The 27,183-nt window shown below is 36.2% G+C and overlaps 1 long non-coding RNA gene across 1 annotated transcript in view; it reads left to right on the forward strand.

Moving 5' to 3' along the window:
- Positions 1 to 26,661, forward strand: part of LOC131490244 (uncharacterized) — a 94,166-nt gene extending 67,505 nt beyond the window's left edge. Inside the window, exons 6-9 of the long non-coding RNA XR_009251000.1 lie at positions 12,849 to 12,889; positions 20,061 to 20,276; positions 23,824 to 23,907; positions 26,535 to 26,661. This is a non-coding gene — a long non-coding RNA (uncharacterized LOC131490244). The remainder of the gene's footprint in view (positions 1 to 12,848; positions 12,890 to 20,060; positions 20,277 to 23,823; positions 23,908 to 26,534) is intronic.
- Positions 26,662 to 27,183: the final 522 nt, after the last annotated feature.

Raw genomic sequence — 27,183 nt, forward strand, 5'->3', positions numbered from 1 at the left:
GCTTTAAACTATGAACAGAGCTTCCTGATGGAATGAGCTATCAAATAATATACCTCTCATAGATAAATATTTTTCAGAGACCACAAGCTCTAAACTCATGAGAGATTCTAGTCATATAGTTACAGTGGTTCTCCATTATTTCCAAAGCATTATTGGACTCTTTTGTGCTCATCCTAAGGCCCAGTACACCACAAAAAGTCACTCGATCTAGTTTTCTGATGTTTGCTCATTTACTCAATCATACACTGAGCAAGGAAAAATTGACAGTGTGTCACTGGTCTAGGCTCCGGATATCAACAGTATCTGGAGCATATTAAAGGCATAGTCTTAGAAGAGGTTTCTTTGGATAACAAACAAAAAGAGATACAGGCCTCAGATCATATCATAAAGAATTCTAAGTTTTAAAGACAATAGAAGAGGCTGAGCTTGGGAAGTAGGGTACAAATAGGCGAGGGGAAATACCAGGAGAGTGTTGGAACATAGTTACAAAGGGAAGGGAATGCTTCAACATTATTCAATGTAGGTAAAAAGTCTAGCAAGTAAAGATATGGATAAAGTTCATTAGATTTACTCACCTGGAGATTATTGGTGACCTTGGTGACAACTGCCTGGTGTTGTGGTGGAGATGATGGTGAATCCAGATTAGAATGGGCTGAAGGATAATTGGAGATGAAGAAGTAAGTAGACACAGTGAGTATAGAAAACTCATGGAAAAGGGAGGGAGAGAGCAGTGGCTATGTGGAGATAGGTTGATGAATTCAACTATTGTGTTTAACAAGCGAAGATCTGCACACGTTTAGCAGTAAATAATAGGTTATTCAATAATTTCAGAAGGGAGTGGATGTTGCCTTCATCAATTTAACTGTTTTGATTCAGGGTCTCCCTACTTGTTCTACCAAAAGTCTCCAATTAAACTGTTTTGATTCAATAATGTTCTCTAAGATTAAATGGTATGGGGAACCATTCAAGTAAGACATATTCTGTACTCTCCTTGACAGTAGGAGTGTGACAAATCTTTAAGTCCAAAGGGCTTTATACTGTATTAAATGCTGAGATGGAGAAACAGATACCACACTATGAGAGTGGAAGGAGCATTAATTCAAATTTGGTAAGCAAAATCTTCCTGGAAATGTTTTTGTTTGAAAAACAATTTCATAGCCAGAATAGGGCAATTCTGGGAAAGGATAGATGCATGAAGGCACTGAGACTTTTAAAAATATCATATATTCAGAAACTGGAAGTAGGTAGATGTAACTCATGAAAATCTCTATATCTTGTGTGGAGAAAGGAATGGTTTGCAAAGAAAGGAGGCAAAGCCCTGCTCCTGAAGGGCTTTGTGGCATAAGCTATGGAGTTGGATCTCTATCTGGAGAAATCTGGGGAACCATTGAAGGATTTAAGAAGAATGAGACCATCATCATCATCATCATCTCCATAAAAGCTAACATATTGAGTGCATATTCTGTGCTATGCATAAGTTTAAGCACTGTCCATGCGTTATCATTTAATTCTCTTAAACACCCACCGAAGTAAGCATGAATTTTATCCCCAAATTAATAATTTGGAAATGAATGCATTGCTTACAGAATTGACCCTTGGAACTGAATGCCAGAATCTTCACCTGTGCTACCCATAAAAGCCAGCCACTTTTACCACCACCCTCTATCAAAGGTGGGTCCTGTGGGGCCTGTTTGCTTCTTTACATTGTTCTTCTGTAGCAAAGCCTCAAATGTGAGTTTCCGGTTCCTGGATTGTATTCTTGTGCCCGAGCTATTAGGAAGCCTGGAAAGGCCAGGTCTAGCTCCTGTCGCTCAGTAAGGCAGGATTCATAAACATTCTTCTACCAGAGAATGGTGTTTCAAAACATCCTAAGAGGCCACACTGTGTGTCAAATGATCTCTAAAGCCCCCACAAGATGGTATACAAACATAAGACAACATTTGTCACTATAAAACCTTTTCTTAAATAAAAGAGCGGAATAGTGTAAAAGATGTATTTCAAGATGAGTGATGCATGATGGGAGACTAGTTCTGCCATGTAATAATCATGTGACTTCTAAAAATTCCTTAAAGTCTTCAGGCTTACCTTCCTCTTCTATAAGATAATTTACAATGACATGTAAACTAAATGTACTGTATAGTAGGGCAGGGAGAAAGCAGCTGAGATCAAGAGTTAGTTGCATGCTCTAGCGACTGAACCAGGTAGGTGCCCCCAGAGCTAATATTTAAAAAGCAACAGTTTCTGCATTCTAGGGTCTAAGCTAAAATGTCTTAGGCAAGCCTTTCACACAAATATTTAGTGGTGCAGAGGTAAGGCAAGGCTATAGCCACTATTCCTTTAAAGAGTAAGAATATAGCGATTATTCTACACAAACATACTTGAGACTGGACTCTCAGATTTCTGTTTAATAAATGATGTTATAATGATCTTTTTTTTCTATGAAAAAATATTTATAACTTAAAAAAAAACTTCTTATAGTGCCTTAAGCATGGTTTGTTAAATGTGCCAAGTCAGAGGGGTATTGTTATCTTATTTGGGGATAGAGGGCAAGTTAGATCTCAAGAACTCAGAGGCAGAACGGGGAGAAAGCCCAGGGCTCATCACTCTAAGGAACAGCAGAACCATAGCACACAGGAACCAGTTAGGTTTTCCTTTTCTGCTTTGTAATTCTGTTACTTTATCTTAAATATTTACTTAAGTCTATTCACCACACAGCCTTGTAGTCCCTGTTGTTGTGATTAAAGAGAAGGGATTGTGTCCACCCTCAAGTCATAGCTAACTAGGGAAGAAGGGTTACAGCTTGGAGCAGCAGTCACCAGATGGTCAGGAGAGCACACTGGCATAACCAGAGGAGGTACAGTGAAGGGACAGGAAACAAGCGACAGCCAGGAAGAGATAGGCTCTTACTGGGATTCCTCAGAAATAATTGAGGGAGAGCTGGACCTACATACTCCTGCAAGATGGAGCTCTAGCAGACACTGATGGCGCCCTCCTAATCGGACTGGTGGACGATCTCTGTAACCTTGTCCCAGCTTCAGTGCACTTTGCAGCTGACTGTATTTGCTACTTGCTGAGGATCTCTTACCCTTATGGGGAGCCAGAAGTACAGGGGAAATTATTCCCCCACCGCCCAGCCACCATCCCTAACAGTATGGCTGACTGACTAGTATGAGAATACAGAGGCTCTGCTCCTTTGCCTCAAGCCTGGACAGTCCCTGGGTTATTACCATTACAGAGCTCCCTGAGGGCTGGGGCGGAATCTGGGGTTCAACTGATGCCACAGGCTTAGGCAAATGCCTCTCCTGCTTCCTCCCAGGGGAATTTCCTTAACAAATCACTTGCACCTGAATTCTTGCCTCAGGGACTGCTTCTGGGAGGATGAATAGAAGACAGGGCTCTGCTCAGCGTGATTGGGTAAGAGAAGGGAAGTTAGACCCCATTACCTGGAGAATGAGGCACCTTGGATTTAGTTACGTAAAGATGCCTAACACACAGCTAACACTTGCTCCTCTGTTTCACAACTGTCCTTGACCTCCAAGTTCAGGTGTGGAAGCTTAAAGTAATCAATTCCCTGTTCTTCCTCACTAAAATCATCATAGCTTTTGGACTAACTTAACTGTTTTAAGGGAACAAAGGAGACTATCTGCAAAAAAAATTTTTTTTTAACTGATACCTTTTTAAATTAAGGAAACTTACAAATTGAAATATTTATATTTAAGTTAGCAGATATGACTTCATATTTCAGAAATAGGAATTGGTAGAATGTTTTTCAAAATGTAAAAACTTGGGGTGCCTGGGTGGCTCAATCCGTTAAGTTTCCGACTTTTGATTTAGTTCTCATCGTTCATGAAATTGAGCCCCAAGTCAGGCTCTCTTCTGACACCACAGTGCCTGCTTGGGATTCTCTCTCTCCCTCTCTCTCTCTGCCCCTCTTCTGCTCTCTTTCTCTCTCTCAAAATAAATAAATAAACTTTAAAAAATGTAAAAAACTTTAAAACCTCCTTTTAATGGTATTTTTGTATACTAGTCGTATTTTTCATTATAATGGCCCTCCTCTGTGTGGTGATTATGGAACCATATAAACATGAAATTCTTGTTAGAGGAAAGTAAGTGATGTTTGCCAAGTAAATAGACACAACAGTTTATACACCATTCTATACTAAAATTTATTTCATTTATTTATTTATTTTGAGAGAGAGCACGTGAGCGGGGAAGGAGCAGAAGGAGAAGGAGAGAGAGAATCCCAAGCAGACTTCACACTATCAGCGCAAAGCCCAACGAGGAGCTTGATCTCATGAATGATGAGGTCATGACCTAAACCAAAATCAAGAGTCTGATGATAACTGACTGAGCCACCGAAGTGTCCCTATACCATTCATATATACAGATATTTTCTTCCCTCCTTCCAAAAGTTGGCTAGCTCTTCTATAAAGCTCTTAAATATCTGTAGGCAGTAATTATATATGTAAACCTTATTTAAAAAAATTTTTTTAATGTTTTATTTTTGAGAGAAGTGAGAGACAGAGCATGAGCAGGGGAAGGGCAGAGAGAGAGGGAGACACAGAATCTGAAGCAGGCTCCAGGCTCTGAGTGGTCAGCACAGAGCCTGACATGGGGCTCGAACTCACAGGCTGTGAGATCATGACCTAAGCTGAAGTCAGACGCCCAACTTACAGAGCCACTTAGGCACCCCTAAATCTTACTTTTTTAAAAACAAATGTGTTTATAGTAACTACTTTGCCAAACTGAACTTTAAAAGTAGTATCCTTAATATATTCTCTCTCTTTCTTCAAGCACAACAGCAAAAATATATGAAACATAGATTCTTTCAGTGATATAATATTACTCTCTTCAACACTTTGGTTTCCTATTACTCAATATAAATCCAATTATTGACAAAAATGAAGCTTTCATTTCAACCTGATTACCATCAGTCATTTTGTGTGAACCGGTATGTACCATGAATATTTGAATGTTATCAGATTATGATCAAATATAGTTCTCTATTGTAAGTTTCCATCATCCTGGAAAAAATAGACATTACTAATAGCTTTCAAGTTAAAAATTGAAATTACCAGTGAAATTTAGTGTGTCTATAATTGTTATAATGATGTTTATCAAACCCATAAGTATATCTTACATTTTGAAAATGGTTTTAAAGGCACATAAGGATGTGTGGGTGTTCCACCGTTTCTTAAGGATGGAGTAAGATGCAAAGGTATCTGTATCACTACATGTGATAGCAGATATTTAATACCATTACCTGTGATGTTAAATACCTAATACTACTACCTGTGGTATAAAATTTTGTTATCTCTAGCTGTGACATTAAATGTTACTGGCCAATGGCGTTACCACAAAAATGTATTTGCTGCCTTTAACAGCAGCTCCCGCTGTTCCTAGAAATAACATTTCCTGGACTGCCAAAATAGCACATGGTCCAGTGATGGATAGGATGGACTTGACAATTAAGCCATCTGCTTGCTGGCTTCTCTGATTTTTCTGCTTTTTCCTCTGCTGCACAGCTCAAGCATGGCTGCCATTTAGAAGAAAGACTGGACAAGGAAACTAATCTCTACCATACTTCCTGGATGATTTTAACCAATAACTTCCCAGACCGAAAGGGAAATTTACACATGGTATTTGCACATGCTGGTCACTGATGCTTGGAGGATGTTAAATACCTTTAAGCTAAGTGATATAAAAAGACAAACACAGGGCTGGGAATTTGAATAAAGATTCTCCTTGTAGAACAAAAACTACTGAGTCACTTAGATCCAATTCTACCGACAAAATGTCTGTCTGCCTCGTGGAACAATTTCAAACCAACTATGACTAAAAGAAATGAGAGATAGTTCCTTTTATTTTCTCCTCCAATTTATTCTATAGACTGAACTACACCAAATTAAAAAAAGAAAAAGAACTAGAAACTATATTTACTTTGTTATATTGACACTCTGAGAGTTAGCAATAAAATGCCTAAAGATTGAATTTAATATATCTCATCATTTTCTCTTATGAGGTGGAATTACTTAGTTGATTATCCTTTTTTTCTTTTTTCTTTTTTCTGGCCCATTGGCCTGTTTTCTGTTTCCAAGGCAAAAGTTGTCAGCCATGATGCATTCTGGAGTATTACCTATCAATCCAACAGAATTCAGTAATCTTAGGCTATGGTTCTGTATTGATTTAAAGATTAGGGTAAAGTTACCAGTTTCTCTTAGACTTTTTCCTATTGGCAAAAGAAAATCTCGTACTTTAGCTTTGGTTATTGGTTTGAAAATTCAAGAATATTTCAAAAATGTTCATTTACTCTAAAGGGAATAACACAGGTAATTATATTACACAGAACAAAAAATACTCTTATGCCTCAGAAATAATAGAATTTAAAATCAAGGGCAAAAATCAGTATTAAAGGTATCTTTTTATAGATTAAATGCAAAAATAGAGATTTTGACTACTTATTATTGCATGATTTGGAAAAATGGAGATGTCGGCATTTTATACATTTCAAACAGAAACAGTAAGAGTGTACTTTGTTTTACAGGTATTCTAATATTGAGAGATACAAAAATAGATGCCTCCCCACCCAAAGAACCTAGACAGAGTCAAGCAATGGAAATGAAATTGGCATACATTCAAAATACAAGGTGAAAAAGACAACATGTATAAATACCAATCTGGAATTAGCATAACATATCATCTATTTGATTAGCTTTCTTCTATAATTCAAAAGCCACATCTATGAAATTCTTTTTGGTCCCAAATATTCAGCATGTCTTATTATTTATGTGAGGAAAGAAACTATATTTTGTGAAATCTTTAAGATAAAGATTGAAATTGAAAGATGTGGGAAGAGAAACCCTGTTACATATAGTTATGGATAGATTATTCTCAGATTATACATCATTTATTTTCAGTGAAGCTTTATTATATTAGTATGGAAAATCCTGTTTAAGATGGAGATAATATATAACAATGAGGAACAGACATTTGTGTATCACTTGTAAGAACATTTTTTCCCCAAACAGTTTAACTACTATTTTCCAATTATTGACTATCAAAAGATACACACCAACAATTCACACTTATTGACAAATTCATGGACAAATTAAAAAACAAACTGCGGAGCCAGGGAGGTCACACACGACAGAGGGTTGCTGCACAGTCTGTTTTTATAAAGTTTAAAATAAGGTAGTCTTCTATGATATTACATTTTTGATGGAGATCACCCGTGGAGATGGGCAGTGACTGGTGGGAACACTGACAAGGTTTTCCATGCTCCTGGAAATATTCTATTTTCTGATATGTTTATAGGGGTGCCTTCACTTGGTAAAGATTCACTGAACTGTATACACTTATGGTTTGTGCTATTTTCAGATAAAGGGAAAAGGGAAAATTTAACACCAAATGTTAATTTTTTTTTTGTAAAATAGTATTGTAGACCTTTAAAAGGAAAACATACTAAATTTAGAGTTTTAATGATTTAACATACTTATGGCCAAGTCTCATTACCTCTCATTACTTAGAGTCCTAAAAGGCAAAATGGGAAAGAAAAAAATGCTAAGTTTTATAGTCATAAAAATCCACAAATTAATAAGTATAGTCACATGTTTTGAGAAAAGAAAACATTATCTATGTTTTCCATAACTGTGTGCAAGGAAGTTTTTCAAAAACAATTATAAATTTGTTAATTAATGAAACTGTAAATTATATATAATTAAATTTGGTTTTTAATTGCGGAGTGCTCTACAAAGATAATTGGACACCTTTGAAAAGTTTATGAATTCTTTAAGTTCTTTCAGGCTTCTACAGAAGCTAGTAACTGCTTCAGACACTACTGATAGTTCAGTGGGCCCGAGAACTTCTTAGTTTAGAATGAAATAATTCTAGTCACAAATACCATTCACTGGAAACAAACATGAGGGTATTTATAAATATCTGAATAATTGAAAGCTTTAATTTCACATACAGATATTAGATGTCATGTTGACTAACAGTGTCATGTGAGGTAATTATTTATTAGTAATAAAGGAAAACTGAGTTACAATCTAATCTCCAAAGGACAAATGCAACTTGTTTGTAATCATTGGTGTTAACTTTATTAAAATTTTTCATATTAAAGCTAGAGGTGATTTGAATGATCCAACATTCTTTTTTCACAGATGTGGAGGCTTAGCCCTCAAAGTTCATACATCGAGATAAATACAAAACCAGATGTTTAACTCAAATCTTCTAACAACTTGTCTAATACACTCATATGCTTCCAGAAAGAAATGTTTTAAGATAATGAAATGAATATAGGTTATACCATGACTGTTCCTCTACTTACTATTCTAACTCAGAGGGCTTAAAGTTTCTTGGAGTTCGGGTTTGGTATTTTAGCTTTCTGTTCAAGGAGCGTCTGCTTTGGCCGCCCAGTATGGACGGGGGCAGGTCAGCTATTTGTCCATCGGTCTCAGTATGGTCCTCACTGAATCACTAGTACTTCTTAGAGCACAGTTTGAAAATAAGTTTACACTAGAAGTCATTGCTGGAATTCTAGTATTCTACGGCGATAAACTGATTAGCAGTTCTAATGTAACTCTTCCAAAGCACAGAGTCACAAACAAGAGAAAATGACTCACTAAATAAGATTTTGTATCCAAGAGTATGAATTATTATTCTCCATGGAAACAAATTATTTTACATGAAAACCAAATACTTGTCTCTGAGGCAATGTGATGGCTGTTTCAAGACTATTGGAAATATGTATTTAATTGTATTTTTAACTATAATAAATTAGGTCCATCTTTCTCCTAAAAGCAGATTTCTTTCTAAGCACCTGGTGGCCTCTTGCTAGAACAAAGACAGCAAGGGCACACCACAGTTACTTCTAGTTGAAACTGCAGCCCTTATTCCTTGAACCACACCATTGAAATTCAACATTAATCAGTGATTTAAGGTGTATTGGGAAGATACCAGTCCACTGGATAGAGATCTGATTTTTTTTATAAAAAAACACATTTGTTTATGAATTTATTTTAATTAATCAATTTTTTTTGGTAATGTTTATTTATTTTTGAGAGAGACAGAGACAGAGCATGAATGGGGGAAGGGGAGAGAGTGAAAGAGACACAGAATCTGAAACAGGCTCCAGGCTCTGAGCTGTCAGCACAGAGCCTGATGGGGGCTCGAACCCACAAATCGTGAAATCGTGACCTGAGCCCAAGTGGGACATTTAACCAGCTGAGAGCCACCCAGGTGCCCCTAAAAAGGCACATTTAAAATTTGAATTTGAGATCAGTACAACTTTGGGTAAATCCAGTTTAGTTTAATTTCTCTGCCTGTTACCTGTTGGATGGCCTATCTCACGTGTTTTTTATCAGTAGTGAGCAAAACCCCTGATGCCCCCCACCATTAGGCCACAGCCCTTTGTTAAATTGATTTACAAAATATTCCACAGTCTATGGAATGAAAACTGAATTACACAATTGTGACTTGTTAAATACCATGGTGATATCTGGAACAGATCCGGTTAGCAATATACTCTAAGTTTTCAACTCAAGCAGATGGTGTGAAATTTAAAGCATAAGAGTTTATGACTTCGGTGTGTATTATGTAACAGTGTCACGGCACAATTAACGATAATAATAAGTAATAATCTATTACTCTGTACTTGAAAAACGAAGCATTATGTAAGTTCGTACATCACCAACCCAAATGTTAGGCTCTTATTTAGATTTAGTCTTCTCAAGTGCCACCTCTTTTGCTGTATATATATATTTTTAATCCAGATGGGTTTCTTGATTGAATGTGTCACTTGATCCCTTGAGTTATTGCCATTGTTTAAAGATGTATTGTGAAAAAAAATGATGTATTCCTTATATTTCCCTAAGCCTCTCAATAAAGTTATACAGCATAATTTTAAATTCAAATGAAAGTAACTATGAACTCAAAAATTTGATTAAATTCCAAATTATGTCAAAAATAACTGATACCCAAAAGACTAAATCCAGGTCACAAGGTCACAGATGCCTCACTGATTCACACTGTAAGTATATACTTAGAAGATTTCCAAAATACTTGCTAAATCTTCTCAAAGTCCAGCAAGTTCTGTAGAAGCTCCAAAGCCATATTTTGAAGGAATTTTCATGGACCCAAAAGATATGAAGACATACTAAAATATATTAAAAAGCTATTATTCTACAAATGACCCCAAATAGCCAAAGCAATCTTGAGAAAGAAGAACAAAGCTAGAGGCATCATGCTCCTTAATTTCAAACTATATTGCAAAGCTATAGTAATCAAAACAATATGGCATTGTCCTTTAAACAGACACAGAGATTGATGGAACAGAATAGAGAACCCAAAATAAACTATACATGGCCAATGAATTTACAACAAAGAAGCCAAAAATATACAGTGGGGAGAGAATAATCTTTTCAATAAATGGTGCAGGGAAAATACGACAACCATATTCAAAAGAATATAAATGGACTGTCTTACACCATGCACAAAAATTAATTCAAAATGGATTAAAAACTTCAATGTGAGACCTAAAACCATAAAACTCCTAGAAGGAAACATGAGCAGTAAACTTTTTGACTTAGGTTTGGCAATGATTTTTCGGATTTGACACCAAAAGCAAAGGCAACAAAAGCAAAAATGAGTGAGTGGAAATACATCAAACTAAAAAAACTTCAGCACAACAAAAGAAGCCACCAATAAAATGAAAAAGCAACATAGTGAATGGAAGAAAATATTTGCAAGTCACATATCTGATAAGGAGTTAATGTCTTAAATATATAAAGAGGTCATACAATACACTAGCAAAAAAGAAAAAAAAAAAACAAGCAATCTGATATAAAAAATGGGCAGAGGATCTGAAGAGACATTTTTCCAAAGAAGACAGAGATGGCCAGCAGATATATGAAAAGATATTCAACATCATTGGTGTGTCTGGTTGGCACAGAGGAGCATGTGACTTTTGATCTCAGAGTCTTGTGTTCAAGTCCCATGTTGTGTGTAGAGATTATTTAAGTGAATAAATAAATAAAAACTTTTAAAAAAGATATTCAACATCATTAGTCATCAACGAAATGCAAATCAAACTCCTAAGGAGCTAACACCTCACCTCAGTCAGAATGGACACTATCAAAGAGACAAGAGATAATAAATAATGGTGAGGATATGGAAAAAAGAAAACCCTTGATGGGAATATAAATTGGTGTAACCACTGTGGAAAACAGTACGGAGGTTCCTCAAGAAAGTAAAAATAGAAATACCATATGATCCAGCCATTCCACTTCTGAGTATTTATCTCAAGAAAACAAAAACACTTGGGGCACCTGGGTGGCTCAGTTGGTTAAGCATGAGACTTTGGCCCAGGTCATGGTCTCACGGTTCCCGAATTTGAGCCCTGCGTCTGGCTATGTGATGACAGCTCAGAGCCTGGAGCCTGCTTCGGATTCTGGATCTCCCTCTTTCTCTACCCCTCCCCTGCTTGCACTCGGTCTCTCTCTTTCTCAAAATTAACAACAAAAAAAATTTTTTAAGGAAAAAAAAATAAAAAAGAAAACAAAAAACACTAACTTGAAAAGGTATACGCACCTTAATGCTCATTGCAGCATTATTTACAATAGCCAAGACATAGAAATAACCTGTGTTTTTTTTTTTTTGACAAATGAATGGATAAAGAAAACATGATATGTGTGTGTATAATAGAGTATTATTCAGCCATAAAAATGAAGGAAATTTTGCCATTTGCCATAACATGGATGGACCTTGAAGGCATAATGCTAAGTGAAATAAGTCAGACAAAAAAAAAAAAAAAAAAGATAAATGTTATATGATCTCACTTATATCTGGAATCTAACCACGTTCATAGATACAGAGAACCAATTGATGGTTGCCAGAGGCTGGAGGTAGAGAGTAGTTGAAATGGATGAAGGAAGTCAAAAGATACAAACTTTCAGTTTTAAAATAAGTCAATGGGATGTAATATACAGCATGGTGACTATAGTTAATAGCACTGTATTGCATATTTGAAAGTTGCTAAGAGAGTAAAATTGTTCACATCACAAGGAAAAAAATTCTGTAACTATGTATGTTTGACAGATGGTAACTAAACTTACTATGGTGATCATTTTGCAATATATACAAATAGCACATCATTATATTTTACATCTGAAACTAATATAATGTATGTTCATTATACCTTAATAAAAAATAAATTTGGGGCACCTGGGTGGTTCAGTCAGTTAAGTGTTCAATTTAGGCTCAGGCCATGATCTCATGGTTCGTGAGTCTGAGGCCCTCATCAGGCTCTGTGCTGACAGCTCAGAGCCTGGAGCCTGCTTCAGATTCTGTGTCTCCCTCTCTCTCCGCCCCTCCCCTGTTCGTACTCTGTCTCTCTTTCTCCCAAAAATAAGTAAACATTTAAAAAAATGAATGTAATAAAAGCAAATAAATTTTAAAAAATTTAAAAAAACAAAACAAAATAAGAAACAATCTCTGTCTTTGAAGAATGACAAACATCCAGAGTAAACAGAATTGGTATAGCTGACCCATGTTTTTGAAGTTTCATTGACAATGTCATATGGGTTAAACTGAAATCACTGTCATTCCAAATTGTTTATTACTAAGGAAAGGAATATTCTTAAAGTAATTTTACTTATTTCTGCAGGAAAAACACCCAGGACAAAAAAATTTTTTTACATAGTTTAATGGTTTTCTTGTTTTAATGGTTTATGACTCTGGACCGTGTGGGGTTGGAATCAGCTTCTCTCACCTACCATGTATTGATCTTGGGCAAGCTACTTACGTTACCTAGAGTTCAGTTTTCTCATCTGTACTCTCATGATTTTTAGGAGAATTCACTGAAGTAAGACATGACAGTGCTGGGAGAATTGTAAGTATTCAGTATATGTACACCTCTATTGTTATTATTTTACTAATAAATCATTACCAATTTCGCCAAGCACAACTTCTATCTCCAGACTGACCCAGAAAACAAAACAAAACAAAACAAGACAAAACAAAACAAAACAAAACGTTATTGTATCCCAGTGCATTTCTGGCACTCACCTGATTCAAATATTAATAAGGTTGATGACTTAAAGCTTTTCCATTATTGCAGAAAATGCTAAGTTATTATCTGGTAGACAAATCCTAAGACTTTGCACCTTTCTTTGTATTTTTATTCTAATTAGGTTTTAGAAGATTGTTTATTGTATCTATTTGGAGGAATGTGTTTCATGCTGTGCCCTTCATTAAAAAGATTAAGTACTTGATCAATCCTTAACCTCTTAGTGTGTCTCATTAGTTTGGTAATTTATTCATCAAAAATACACTCTGAGATGCATTGGGATTGAAGAGCTGGTGTTGATCCAAGAAAGCATGCTGTGTAGTGCCATGAAACTCATCACTTAGAGTAATGTGCCTTCACAAGGAGAAAGAGCAGGCTGTCTTTATAATAAGAGTATAGAAATGTTTATATCTTTCTGCTACCAATTCAAATGAAATCTTTTGAGATCTGCTAATCCATAAATCTTGTAGAAGTAAAGATGCTATAGAGTTGTAGCATGTGGAGAGTTAAATTTATAGAAATCAAGAATTCTAGGAACTGAATAAGCATTTCTTTATTACTGGGTTACTTTTATAGATTAAAGAAATATAAAATAGAATAATTCTTAAGCTAGAAGAACTTCATTAAAACTGTAAACCTATTAATAATTTAAATATATGGGATTTTTTCCTCAATTTGATAAAATGGTTAGAATACTTTACATATGATTGTATACATTACAGACACACACACACACACACACACACACACACACGTGTTTCCTTTTATTTGACTTTGCACTATTTGGAGTCTTTTTAATCCGCAGGACATTACAGTCAGAAATAAATATGTTGTAAACACACACACAAACCCATATAAATACTTTTATTTAAGTTGATAATTTTGAACATCAGCTATTCTAAAGGACCTATAATCAGGAATCTTAAATCCAAACTTTCTTAATGATGGATCCAAACTAAATTATTCGATCATAACTGAGTACTATGTGATCCTTAAAATGCTATTCAGTTCAGAAGCATTATCTTCTCAGTATATAATTAATCTTTTCTTTTCTCATTTTAGAAGACACATGCACATCTGCTACTCATGATTCTTAACTGTTCAGGAAGGCAAGAGAAGTGTCTTCTTTGTGCTTCAAACCTCACCTTTAATAAAATCTGAGAACATCTATGGATATCCAATAACGACAAGAGAAAGAGAAAGAGATGAGGAAAAGGAAGAAAATAGAAGGCAATGTCAAAGACAAATCAGTAAGGAGATTGATTTCATTCAGGCTATTGAAATAGAGACATCCAAACACCAGTGTCTAAACTGTGGAGTTTTACCCTAGACTTTTAAAGGGAGGAGTAAAGCTCAAGGTAGAGTGACCTACATTTGGTTTTTTGTTTTGTTTTCTTTTCAGTCAAGGAAGTCTCAGTCAGTTAGCTAAAATGGAAATGTTTATCCTTGTGTCTAGCTAGTTTCGCAGGGGACAAACAGTTCTAATTTCAGCTAATCATTCATGAGACAAGGAATGGGAAGGAGGAGGGTCTATGTCTGGTTTAGTCAGCAGGTTCAGGCAAAAGGGGAAAAAGTCTGTTTGGGACCTGTCACAGGTACACAAGGGAGTCATCTGGACATCTTAGAGGGGTCATGAGAAAGGATGGACGGAAGGTCTTATCTAACTCACATGAGTAGTTAAGGTAAACTTTTTCCAATAACACGAAAAGGGCGATTCTGGATAACAAAACCTTGGGGAGATCTCTTAACCATCATTGTTTTCCAGAGCTCAGGTACAGTTCACCAGTAGCAGAAGGGCAAGAAAAAAGCCAGAGTTTTATTTAGGAACATTACATTTTTTTTTCTGTATATTAAATTTGCTGAGTTAAATTCATTTTTTACAAACTAAAGCTTTTTCTTCAAGTGTTTTCTCAAATATGCACATCTCTATTGATGTCTTCAATTTAACTTAAAAATTTTCATTTTAATTTGATGTTTGGTTTCTCATTCATATTTTGTATATAAATCCATTACATTATCCTAGAATCAATAATAAACTAAAAGCATCATGATTTCACCTGTTTAGTTTCTTAACATTCTTTTCCACATGCAATTTAATTTACTATGTATATTTTATAATTAAGCTAAATTAAACCTTTTAGACATGGAAAATTTTATCAATCATATAGCCCAACACCTTCATTTGTTCAAATAAACAACTTTAGTCCCATAGAGTTTTCCCAAACTTATACAATTAGCTTTTTTGATTGCCAGGACTAGAACTCAGGTTGCCTGACTCCTACTGTAATTCTCACTACATTGCAACACACTCATAGTCCCATTTTAGAAACGAATGCCAATATTCTCTTAACATGACCATTAGAACAGATTAAAATTAGAACAGGCAAGTGTAAACATTAAAAAAATAAAAAAATTTAAAAAAAGCTATTTATGGTTAAAGGACTTAAAAGGAAAACCAAACAAGCAGCAACACTACTGAAAACATGCAAAAAAAAAAAAAATACAACTAAAGTTTGCAGTTTATAAAAATAAAGTGACAAAATGAGATCAAGCTGAAAGTTTTATCATTCTTTTCTTTTAAAGCTTATTCATTTATTTTGAGAGAGAGAGAGAGAGGGAGCACAAGCAGGGGAGGGGCAGAGAGAGAGAGAGGGAGAGCCAGAATCCCATGCTGACAGCATGGAGCTGGTGTGGGACTTGAACTCATGAACTGTGAGATCATGACTAGAGTTAAAATCATGTTTAACTGACTGAGCCACCCAGGCAACACAGAAAGTTTTATCATTCTTAATAGATTAATACCAGATTCAATTTCCTAAATGCTTGTTTTTAAAGTTGTTACAAGCCAGCCTAACACTGATAATTGCTCACCAAGAGTAACAGAAGGATATGAATCTCAGAGGAAGTTGCGTTCACATGAATTCGAAAGCAGCTAGAGCTGAGCCAGTTCTCCTAACCGCTCTTGTGTACCTAATGCAGATTTATTTTAGCGTCAAATAAAGGAAGTGCAAGGGTGTTCTTGGCACATCAATTTTAGCTCAAGGGCAGCTTCTGGGTAGTTTCCTAAAGCTGAGAGTCTGAGGCAAAGAAATTTGAATTCTTTATTTTCCTTACTTACAGGAAGTCATTCTTATGGCAGGATTAGACCTGGTCAAAAGCAGAAAATCAAAATCAATCATAAATCCGAGTTCTCAAGATTGTGCTCTTTATTATTGAATTTGCTATTCCTTCACTCATAGGTTTATCTAGAGGTCAAGACATTCAAGAAAAAAAAAGAAATATTGGTTAAAAAAAACAGTGTATAGAAATATGAAATATCAGTATGGCTGATAGAAATGGAAGATTAATTGGATTATTTGACTGTGTAGGCATAGTTTGCATATAAATGAGAAGAGGATTAGGCTGTTGTTTCCTTTCTTACTAAATGAAATATACCTAAATCACTTTCAACTTCTCTACAACAGTGATTTATTAGAAGAAAAAAATTAAGGTTCAACTAAGAACTGAAATCACCACACTTTTCTGTTTTCATGCTAATTTGTTTTGGTGCAAAGCACACATTCTTGGTTTTGTGTTAAACAATCTAAACAACTCAGGGATTTGGTAAAAATAGCCTAACCACCTTCTGGAAAAGTACTTGTTCCTGGACAATATGATAATGAACTTACTCATCAGTATGCACTTAAAAACCCTTTTGTTGTATGCCTGCCAATCAAAACTACTATGTCACAAACTCTATTAATCCCAACCAGTATTCCATCTTGCAAGACTCACCTGAAACTCACCCAACCCAGGTCCTAAACTTCTTAAAATTACTAAAATAACCCAAGGCCTTAACCATGATACATATCCTCCCCAGAGTTCTCATTTCTGAAACACTGCGAAGACACCGCCGGGGGACTATTTACCTTTACTGCACTAAGTCTCACTAACTTAGCTTTTTTTGGATCAACAGGTTTGCCTGGTGATATTTTTTAAGAGTTATCAATTAATCCAGAAGATTTATTTACCATATTTAAAATATCTTAACTTCAGTTTCTCGTATGAAATTGGATACTGTGATTGCTGTTTGCATAGATAACTCATATCTTGGTATATTTTAAACAACGATTAAAGTATTTTCAATTCACAAATCACTGGAGTCCACCAACTTAAGTTTACAAACTTTTAAAATATTACACGAGTTTAGAAATTCTTAAAAAACTCCCGGTTTGTCCTTTTATTAAAAAAAATTTAGCATATCACATTAATTGGGACAGCAGAATCATAATCAAGAAGCAGTTCAAAATATAGTATCATTTTTCTTTATTTTTTTCCCGGCTTTAGAAAAAGTATTATCTCCTTGAAATTGTGTTTTCTTCCATATACAACAAAGGGTTTCCCAGCTGGAATTTTTACTATCTTGGGAAGGTGTCCACATATCCAATTGAAAAAAAAGTCAGGTGAAAACTGTAGCCAACAATGAAAGAAATTGAACTGCCTATCAGTGGATATGTTCAGACTGTCTTCAGACAGCAGATGTTAGGTATCTTGTACATGGGACTCAAGAATCCATTAGAAAATAAGCTCCATAAGAGCAAAGGCTTAGTCTGTTTTACTCACTAATGTATCCCAATGTTTAAGCTAATACTTGTACAGCTCAAAAATTACTTGAATAAATGAATAAATCAGTCAGAAACTTAGACCAGATACTATTTAAATTTTAACAACCATGCACAGAAGATAGCTCCGAGTCCCTGCCTTGCAGCTTGTGCTTTATCAAGTCCTGGTCTGGCCTTCCACTAGCCACCCCCTTTCTCACAGGATGAGAAGGTGTGAGGCCAAGGGGACATGCTTACAAGAGCCCATTGCACTACCTCTGAAAGCCCACAGAAAGTAGCCCATATTTCACTTCCACAAGCCGCAAGGGCCTTTTCCTCCAAGGACAAATGTGAGGCCCGAAGACTGGCCGTGGCCATGGAGTAGCTCTTCGTGTGGTTAGAGACAATGGCACTTATATTTTCAGGATGTGGTATCCACTGGTATATGTGCGAGACCCCTCGAAGTATAGTTTTGGGCAGACTGAGATGGAAAAGGTGGGCTATGGGCTGGAGGTTATGTGTCTGCCGTCAGCTCTGCCTGTGCCACAAAGTACCCCACGTACAACTTCAAGGAATCTGAAAACTCTGAACTAGACCTGACCTTTCAGGACATTATAAAGGAATGTTTACCAAAGAAGGAGGTGAAACATTTTATTTAACAGCTTATTGGCTTCATTTATCATCTTTAAGTATCTAGACACAGGGCATGTGTATCCCCTTGAATTTTAGAGTAGGTCGATGCCTGATACTCATTTTCTCCATTCTTCCCTGAGGATGCAGACAACAAAGAAACACTAGGTGACAACTCAGTAAGGTGAGTTTAACTGCTGGTGGATTTAGACAAATACTCCCATTTTCCTTTGATAAGTCTTTGGGTCACTTCATGCCTGAGGGCAAGACCTTAAACACCACAACGAGGGGCTCTTGGAGCAGAGCTACCAGCAGCCTTCAGTGTGCTGAATCACCTCGATGGACTGTTGAATCTGCAAACTTTCAGAAACCACCTCCACAGACTCTGACTCATTATATGTGTATGGGGTGGAAGTGAAGGATACAGAGTTGAGTGTGTGCGCTTTTAGCCTGCATCCTAGGGGATTCAGATAACTTTGATCCGTGTATCACATATTGAAAAACACCAACCATGCTAGCGAAAGTAATAAATGGTGACACTTTGCTTTTTTTACTTTGGGCCTTAGGCAAGAGGATCGATCGCAAATGTCCTTGGGGAATAATATATGGCCCCATTCAGCTCACCACTGTGACATACCGCCTGAGAATTGGAAGCCAAATCTTTAGCCAAAATAAAGTATGCACTTGTCTGGAAGGTCATCTTTGGTCTTTGGGGTGGGGGTGGGGGGAAGGTAACGCACAGGACCTTCCCTTTCCCCTTTACTCACTGACTGTAGAGTATGAAGAGCTAGAAGGTCAATATCAGAGTGTAGGATTTGGGGAAGGAGAAAAGAGCCATAACTGAGTATGAAGGAGGAAATGCCAAACCTTGAGCTAATATTGAGCAACTGACATTTTCCTGGATTGTCCCCTGTATCTTTAGTTTTGTTGTTGTTGTTTTTAGTTAGTCTTTAGTTAAAACAATAGTAACAACAATGAACAAGTGTGTTTAAAACTATAGGATCTGCTTGCACTTAAAGCTTGCTGTTTTTAGTCTTCAACCCTGTTTTTCAAACCAAATTATTTCAATCAGGGGCATAGTGAGGTTTTAAAAACCAGGGCAAGAGAGCCTAGGGAGGGGAATCCAAGTCGTTAGGGAAAATTATATATAATTTAATCTTTAACCTTTTCCTCTCCTGTTTTACACATACTCCTTTCTCCAATTTTATGCTAGCATGTAAAGTTTTACAAAGGAATATTATTTGAAAATGTAGTCAAAGCGATCAGCTTGCACCTGCCATGTTTCCTGGTCACGTTTCTGATTTCTTTCCTTTACACTTTTCCTATCTGAGAGTTTATTAGCCAAGGGCTTAATGTGTTCACTTAAAGTTTCTGAAAATTAACCTTTTTTTTAGAAATACTTGGAAATACAACACTCTCAGAATATTAGGCACATGAGTCTTTATTCTCCAAAAACACTTATCTTCCTCCTCCTGCTTCCTGGTCTCATCTTAGTCACACACGTCTGACTTTCAATATAGATGCGAAACTTAACTTCCCTGAGGCCCTATTCCCAGTGTTAATAAATATATCTTACAGAATATCTGGTTAAGTGAACTTGGATTTCTCTTCCCATAAAAAAGTAGTATCACCTGACAAAGGGTTGTGTAGTTAGATGTTCAAGCCTGAATAGATTCAGACTGAATTGGTGTAATTTGAAAAAGCCTATAGAGTCATATCCTTCATTCTATATAAGCTCCTCATAAATATTTAATTTTGTTTAATGTTTTTTATTTTTGAGAAAGAAAGAGAGACTGAGCACAAGCAGGGGCAGGGGAGAGAGACACAGAATCCGAAGCAGTCTCCAGGCTCTGAGCTGTCAACACAGAACCCGTCACTGGGCTCAAACTCACGGACTGTGACATCATGACCTGAGCCGAAGTCAGATGCTTAACTGACTGAGCCACGCCGGCACCCCATAAACTGCTCACAAATTTTTAAAACTCATCTATCCTTTAAAGGTGAGTCATAGTCCTTCTGATTTTCAGCATTTGAAAGAAAAATGAAAACTCACCATGTCTTAGTGACTCAAAAAAAATGTGCTTACGGTGTCTGCACATTTTATTTTATCTTTTAATCTGTTTTTAGGAATCTCATTAATTGGTATAAAAATATACAAAAAGTAGCATACTTACCAATCAAAAAGGTATCATGGATTCTAATTCATGTTCTCTAACCAACACTTTCATTTAAGGATTGTGAACACCTTACTTAGAATTAGTAACACAGGAGTCAATTGTTATTGTTTTCAAGAAGACCTTTTAGCTACTTATTTCTAATATCAAAAAAGTCACACTAGAATTGTCAAAAAAAAAATCCTGTTGGGCAGACTCACACTTTTAATATAAAGTAGAATAGAATCCCCATCGGTAATATGTCTGACTTAGAGAAGAATTTCGTTTCAAGACACACGTATTTGACTTGAGGATGTGAACGTGAAGTGGAGTTCCCTACCGAGGTCCTAAAGTTCTTTTTGCAATAATTAAAAAATGTTTATTTATAACAGGCATGCTTACCATTGCATATGAACATATTTATTCTGGGACCACTGGTTTAAGAGTACTTTTTGAGGTTTCTTCAAGCCTACGGGAATATTTTAGATTCTGGAAAGAATTCAGATGTCACAATTTCTCTTTAACCTATTTTAACACATATTACTGAAGTAAACCCTGAGGAGAGGCCCATATACTATCAGCAGCACACACAATCTGAGCTTTTTCAAATGTAACCATTTCAGCAGCATGCAATTTCTGGTTCAGAAGTCAAAATTCAAGGAGTCTCATTAGATCTGTGAAGCCACGTATTATCAATGATATAGGACTAGGGCAAGTCTACTTGCTTCAGTTCTCTGATTAAACCATCTGTTCATAACACTCTAAATAATTGACTCACAAAATGATATTATTAGAAACTAAATATGTCCATTTATTCCCAAGGACATTATTTCACTCCGAAATCTGGTGGTGAGGAATAAAAGGATCTCAAATTTTGACAAAGGAAAGTGCAGTAGGAACTTGGCTTGGCTTTCCATTAATGATTAGGCTAGTCTAATATTATTCTCGAAATAAGACAAAACTATGCTCTTTGGTAAACAGTCAAGGTTTCTAACAATCCCTCAGTACTGCCACATGCAACTTATACTATTGCTTGTGACACATTTTTAGACATTAGCAGACATGATTAAGGAAAGAAATAGCACTATGATTTCTGCATCAAGACTAGCTTCTCTTGAGGTGACTGAGTTTCTTAAAGCTTCGCTAAGTAGTTGAGGCTGTCCATATTGAAAATTTGTTTAAGTAGGTTCCAAAATCTTTTTTTCCCCATCAGGATGCTCTAGGAGCTTTAAGAGTCTATAAGGCAGTAAGTGGAAAAGTGCTGTAAATCATTAAAATTTTAGTTCCTACATAACTAATAAATTAAATTGATATTCAGTTCACTGCCCACAGTTTAATTCAAAGCGTTATTCATTTTATGAGATACTAGGAACAGTTTCATTTGACTTCCTCCTTCATCCCTTTGATAATCATAAAATGTAGTCATGTTGTTTTCTGTTTTCCTAAGGTCAAACCTGTAATGTCCTTCCTTCTAAGTGAGGCTTTTTAGAATCAACAGCCTCTTTTATGCTCCCAAACCTTTAACAAAAAAAAAAATTGTTTTATAAACACTAAATTCTAATCAAACTCAACCTGTAAATTTATAATTAAATAAAGGGGGTTTATTTTATTAAGCATGCACTAGACTTTACTGCATACTGTTGGTGGTTTCTTACAAAAGATTGTGAATATATTTGTTTTTCAAATAACCACCATATCTATGTTGATGTCCCCACGCCTTCGGTACAGCTCAGACACATCTTATTAGTGACCAGATGTGACAGACAACTACTGCTATTTTACCATGTTTACTAAAATAGTTGTCCATGCCTTAAATTTTGTTGATAGAAAACCACCATTGAATTTATTGAGGCATTTTGTGTTATGTATTTTTTTAATTTTTTTAATGCTTACTTATTTTTGGGAGAGAGAGAGAGAGAGAGAGAGACAGACAGAGCACCAGTGGGGGAGGGGCAGAGAGAGAGGGAGGCACAGAATCCGAAGCAGGCTCCAGGCTCCGAGCTGTCAGCACAGAGTCCGATGCGGGGCTCGAACTCAAGAGCTGTGAGATGATGACCTGAGCTGGGATCGGATGCTTAACCAACTGAGCCACCCAGGTGCCCCTTGTGTTAGGTATTTTTAACAGGACACTTCTAGGCCAGGCAATGTTGTATCTGCAGAGCTTACTCCATTCAGCTCTCTGTAGTTGTTAACTTAACAGAAAGCCTTCCTTAGCATCTAAAATAGCATTAATTCAGTCCCATCTCCACCAGTATCCATCCTTTTTTACCTACTTTATTTTTCCCTATAGCTTATTGCCACCTAAAAAGTATTATCTTTTTAAAAAAAATTCTTATTTGAATATAGTTGATATACAATATTACATTAATTTCAGGTGTAAAACATGGTGATTTGACTTCTCCATACATTATGGTATGCTCATTAAAAGTGTAGCTACCATCTGTCACCATACAACACTGTTAGAGTATTATCGACTATATTGCCAACGCTATGCCTTTTATTCCTGTGACTTATTCATTCCATAACTAGAAGCCTGTGTCTCTAACTCCCCTGCACCCATTTTGCCTATCCTTCCGCCTCTCTCTCCTCTGGCAACCATCAGTCTGTTCTCTGTATTTATAGGTCTGATTATGCTTTTTTTGTTTCTTTGTTTATTCACTTGGCTTTTTTTAGATTCCACACATGAGTGAAATCATGTGTTATTTGCCTTTCTCAGTCTGATTTATTTCACTTAGCATAATACTTTCTAGGTCGATTCATATTATCACAAATGGTACCATCTCATCCTTTTTTATGACTACATAATATTCCACACCACATCTTTTGTATCCTTTGGTCTATTGCTGGACACTTATATTGTTTTTATATCTTGGATTTTATAAACAATGTTTCAATAAACTAGGGGTGTATATATTTTTTTTTGAATTAATGTTTTTATGTCTTTGGGTAAATAAAGTATTGTCTTTTGATTTGTTTGTTGCCTTTTTCTCTTAATTATAATAAAAGCTCCAAGAGAACTGTCTCCAGAAAATATCTATTTTCCATACTTCTATACCCCCAAATTATATCACATTATAAAGTATATACAGGGTACTCTATAAATATTTGTTGAATAAATGAATACAAAAGCTCTATGAAATATTCATTTTTGGATTTTTGTTTCTCAGTAAAAAGAGGAGGAATCAGCCATATAAAATTTACCTCTTATTTTGGAACCAGGAGGTCTTATTTTAGTGAGCTGATTACCACCAGCATTCATTGGCTATATCTAAAAATTCTCCCCGAAAATGATAGGGAAGCTTCGATTATAAATAGCTCAGGTAATGAAAAAATACAGACAACCTAATGTTATATTGCCAGTCTTAATTCCCTGATTCCGTTATGTTTAAAATAGTATACTGCATCAGAAAACATCAAAAGAAGTAATTACGGTGCACACACCAGTGAATGCTGCTGGTAGTCTGCCCAGATCCCCTTGGTAAGTGGGTTCACTGGTCCCCTAGCTACTGTGCATGTGGCTGACAACAAACCAGATGACTCTCCAGAGAATTGCGCTCAGCCAAACACAATCTCAGGAGACTTTTCTCCCCCCACAAATGAGCCATTGATTGACTGAAAGGGAATCAACAAATTGATTCCCCTTGCCTCAAGGTGAGCCTTTATCTGCCCTGTAATTTGGTCCCCAGAGTGTCCCTTCTAGGATAAAACTAAAGCAAGTCTCCACCTAAGACCACATTCTTGCTTGTTGTCTTTTTTCTCTGCAATGCCCTGTTTTCCTCACTCCTTGTCTTCTGAAAGTAGCCCCTAAAAGGTCACTGGAACAAGAATCACGTGGAAAACTCTACTTCTGGGGAACTTGACCCAGAATATCCATTCGCAGTATTTTTGAAAAATTTTAAGTCCCTTTGGCCGAAAGTTCATACGTTCTCCTGATTGTTTATTTTAAAACCTCCTATGATCAGAAGTGATTCCAAACATATGGTGGTGTTAGATCCATAGGCTAAGTATAGATGGACATAGAATCAGGCCTGCTGTTAAATCCAGAACAGTATACTGTCCTGGTAGAACTTATACTGTCCTTCGTGTAGAACTGTATACCAACAGAATTGAAACTTTCCCAAGGATGTCTTATATGATGGTAAAATTGTAATATCTAGCTTTCTAGTAAACTGGTGCAATGCCTGGACCCATATAAAATTATATTGGCATTTTGATGACCAGTTTATCAGAGAATACCTTAGCTAATTGTATCTTTCCTTTATGCAGTTTAATGATCAACCAGATTCTTAGTACTTTAAATCACTGGAGCAGTGTCCTGAGACACTCTGTCCTTGCACCTTCTGTATGTGCTACAATTCCTTGACCCTTGTGAATAATCGGGCAAAAATCCAAGTGTGCTAAATTCCTGGGCTTGGTCCTGGTGGACTTTAAAGGACAGTTGCTTTAGATTAGTGCATATTATATTGCTGTATATTAAAATTTCTTGAGGGACCTTCTCCAAAATAAAAATCTCTGGTTCCACCACCAGAATTTCAAATATAATGTTTCTAGATTGTGGCCTAAGTGTCAGTATATTTTTTTAAGTCCTTCAGATTATTCTAACTGTGCATCCACATTGAGAGTCACTTCCTGGGATGATTTTCAAATCAAAAAGTGTGATGCCAAGTTCCTACAAAACATTAAGGTTAGCACTTTTGAGAACAGTAGACTTTGTCCTTTCAGCCTTCTCTGGCAATATTCTACCATATATAGTTAAGGTCTTCTGTTAATTGCATTGTCCAGAATTTCTTCCTTTCCTTTTTTTTTTAATAATTTTTTTAACATTTATTTATTTTTGAGAGAGAGAGACAGACAGACAGACAGTGATCCAGGGAGGGAGAGAGAGAGAGAGAGAGAGAGAGAGAGAGAGAGAGAGAGAGAGAGAAAGAGACACAGAATCTGATACAGGCTCCAGGCTCTGAGCTGTCAGCACAGAGCCCGATGTGGGGCTCAAACCCATGAACTGAGACATCATGACCTGAGCCAAAGTCAGACACTTAACCGACTGAGCCACCCAGGTGCCTCCCTTTCTTTTTTATTTTAAGATTTATTTTTATGTAATCTCTACCCCCAGCATGGGGCTTGAACCTATAACCCGGAGATGAAGAGTGCCATGCTCTACCAACTGAGCCAAACAGGTGATCCCAGAATTCTCTCTCTCTCTCTCTCTCTGTCTCTCTCTCTCTCTTTTTGCCTATAATAGTAGTTCTCAACCAGGGACTATTTGCTCCCAAGGACACATTTGACAATGTCTGGAAGCATCTGTGATTATCTCAGCTGGAACAGTACTCCTGGCATTTAATGAGTAGAGGCTAGAAATTCTGGTATATTCCTATAATGCACAAGGCAGACTCCACAGACAGCAAAGAATTATCTATCGCAAAATATCAATAGTGCCAAGATTGAGAAATCCTAGTTTACACAAAAAACCATTTATTTCAGAAGTTTATCTTTAAATTCAAGGTCTTTTTTAAAGGCACTATAAATATCAAAGTAGCTCCAACAAAAGGCATCCCAACACTATTAAAACAGATGACAGTAATCTGACAATAATTTAATTATGCATTCAGTTCTTTCCATGACTTTTAAACTTCTGCGCCATGACTGATGGTACTGTAAGAAGTGTACTTTCAAAATTCCCTTGTTTGACTGAGTGAAAAACAATATTTGGATCCCTCAAATTCTCTGGAGTATACTTCTATTCAGGGTCATCTGTTTGATTTGATTCAAGATAGAAAGAGTAAAAGCCACTTAAAATGAATCCTAGATAGAAAGTTACAAACATAAGACTCTTCAGTGTGCCCTCATGTAATCTTTAAAGCAGATATTATGTTCAGGTTTCAGCAGGAAATCAATCCCTTCATTATTGTCGTAACGGATATACACTCCTGCTGGTGCCTAACCCAACTAGCCATCTCCCCCAAAAGACCAGGTCTCAAATGTATACATACTTTTTGTCTTCTTACACCCTTTATCCTTGCAGAACTCTGCTCATCTAACTCTGCATGTTTGTAGTGTAGCTTTTAATCAACTGACTTCTATCCTACTTCCTCTCCCAACCACCAGCCCAGCAGCAGGCACAGGGCCAAGCTGGACCAATGGACTTTTCCTCACAGATGCTGTGAAGAAAGACTCATGGGGCAAAACTGGAGGCATCTGAAGACCGTCTTTGGGGCCAAGACCCACATGTCCCGGCAAGTTCCTATTCCTCTTCTCTATTCTCAGTTTCTGTGATTAATACCATCTTCCCAATAAAATATATTTTCATGTTACTATGAGTCAAAATCCTAGTGGATTTTAATCTTGTTTATAGGGAAAGAAATTTTATGTACTATTTATGTACCATTTACCAGCTGTGTGACTATGAAGAGGTTATTTTCTTTCTCTATGCCTCAATTTTTCAGCTATAAAGTGAGAATAATAATAATAATAATAATAACTAACTCATAATGTTGCTGTATGACAGTCCTTATAAAGTACTTCAAAAATTCTGGACTCAGTAAGAACCACATGATTTTTATCTTTGTTATTATTATATGAATAATACATAATGTTCTATGGATTTTGAGATTGGCCTTTTAACTTGCTTACCAATTGAAGTATTTTTGGAACTAATTCTTTTTGAGTTTCTAAGTAGAAAAGTATATTGTCTGTAAGTAGTAGATTATAATTCCCTTCTTTTTTTACATGTTCTTACATTTTACTTCTCTTAATG

The sequence above is a fragment of the Neofelis nebulosa genome, chromosome 11, assembly GCF_028018385.1.
Source record: "Neofelis nebulosa isolate mNeoNeb1 chromosome 11, mNeoNeb1.pri, whole genome shotgun sequence".
NCBI classification, from domain to species: Eukaryota; Metazoa; Chordata; class Mammalia; order Carnivora; family Felidae; genus Neofelis; species Neofelis nebulosa.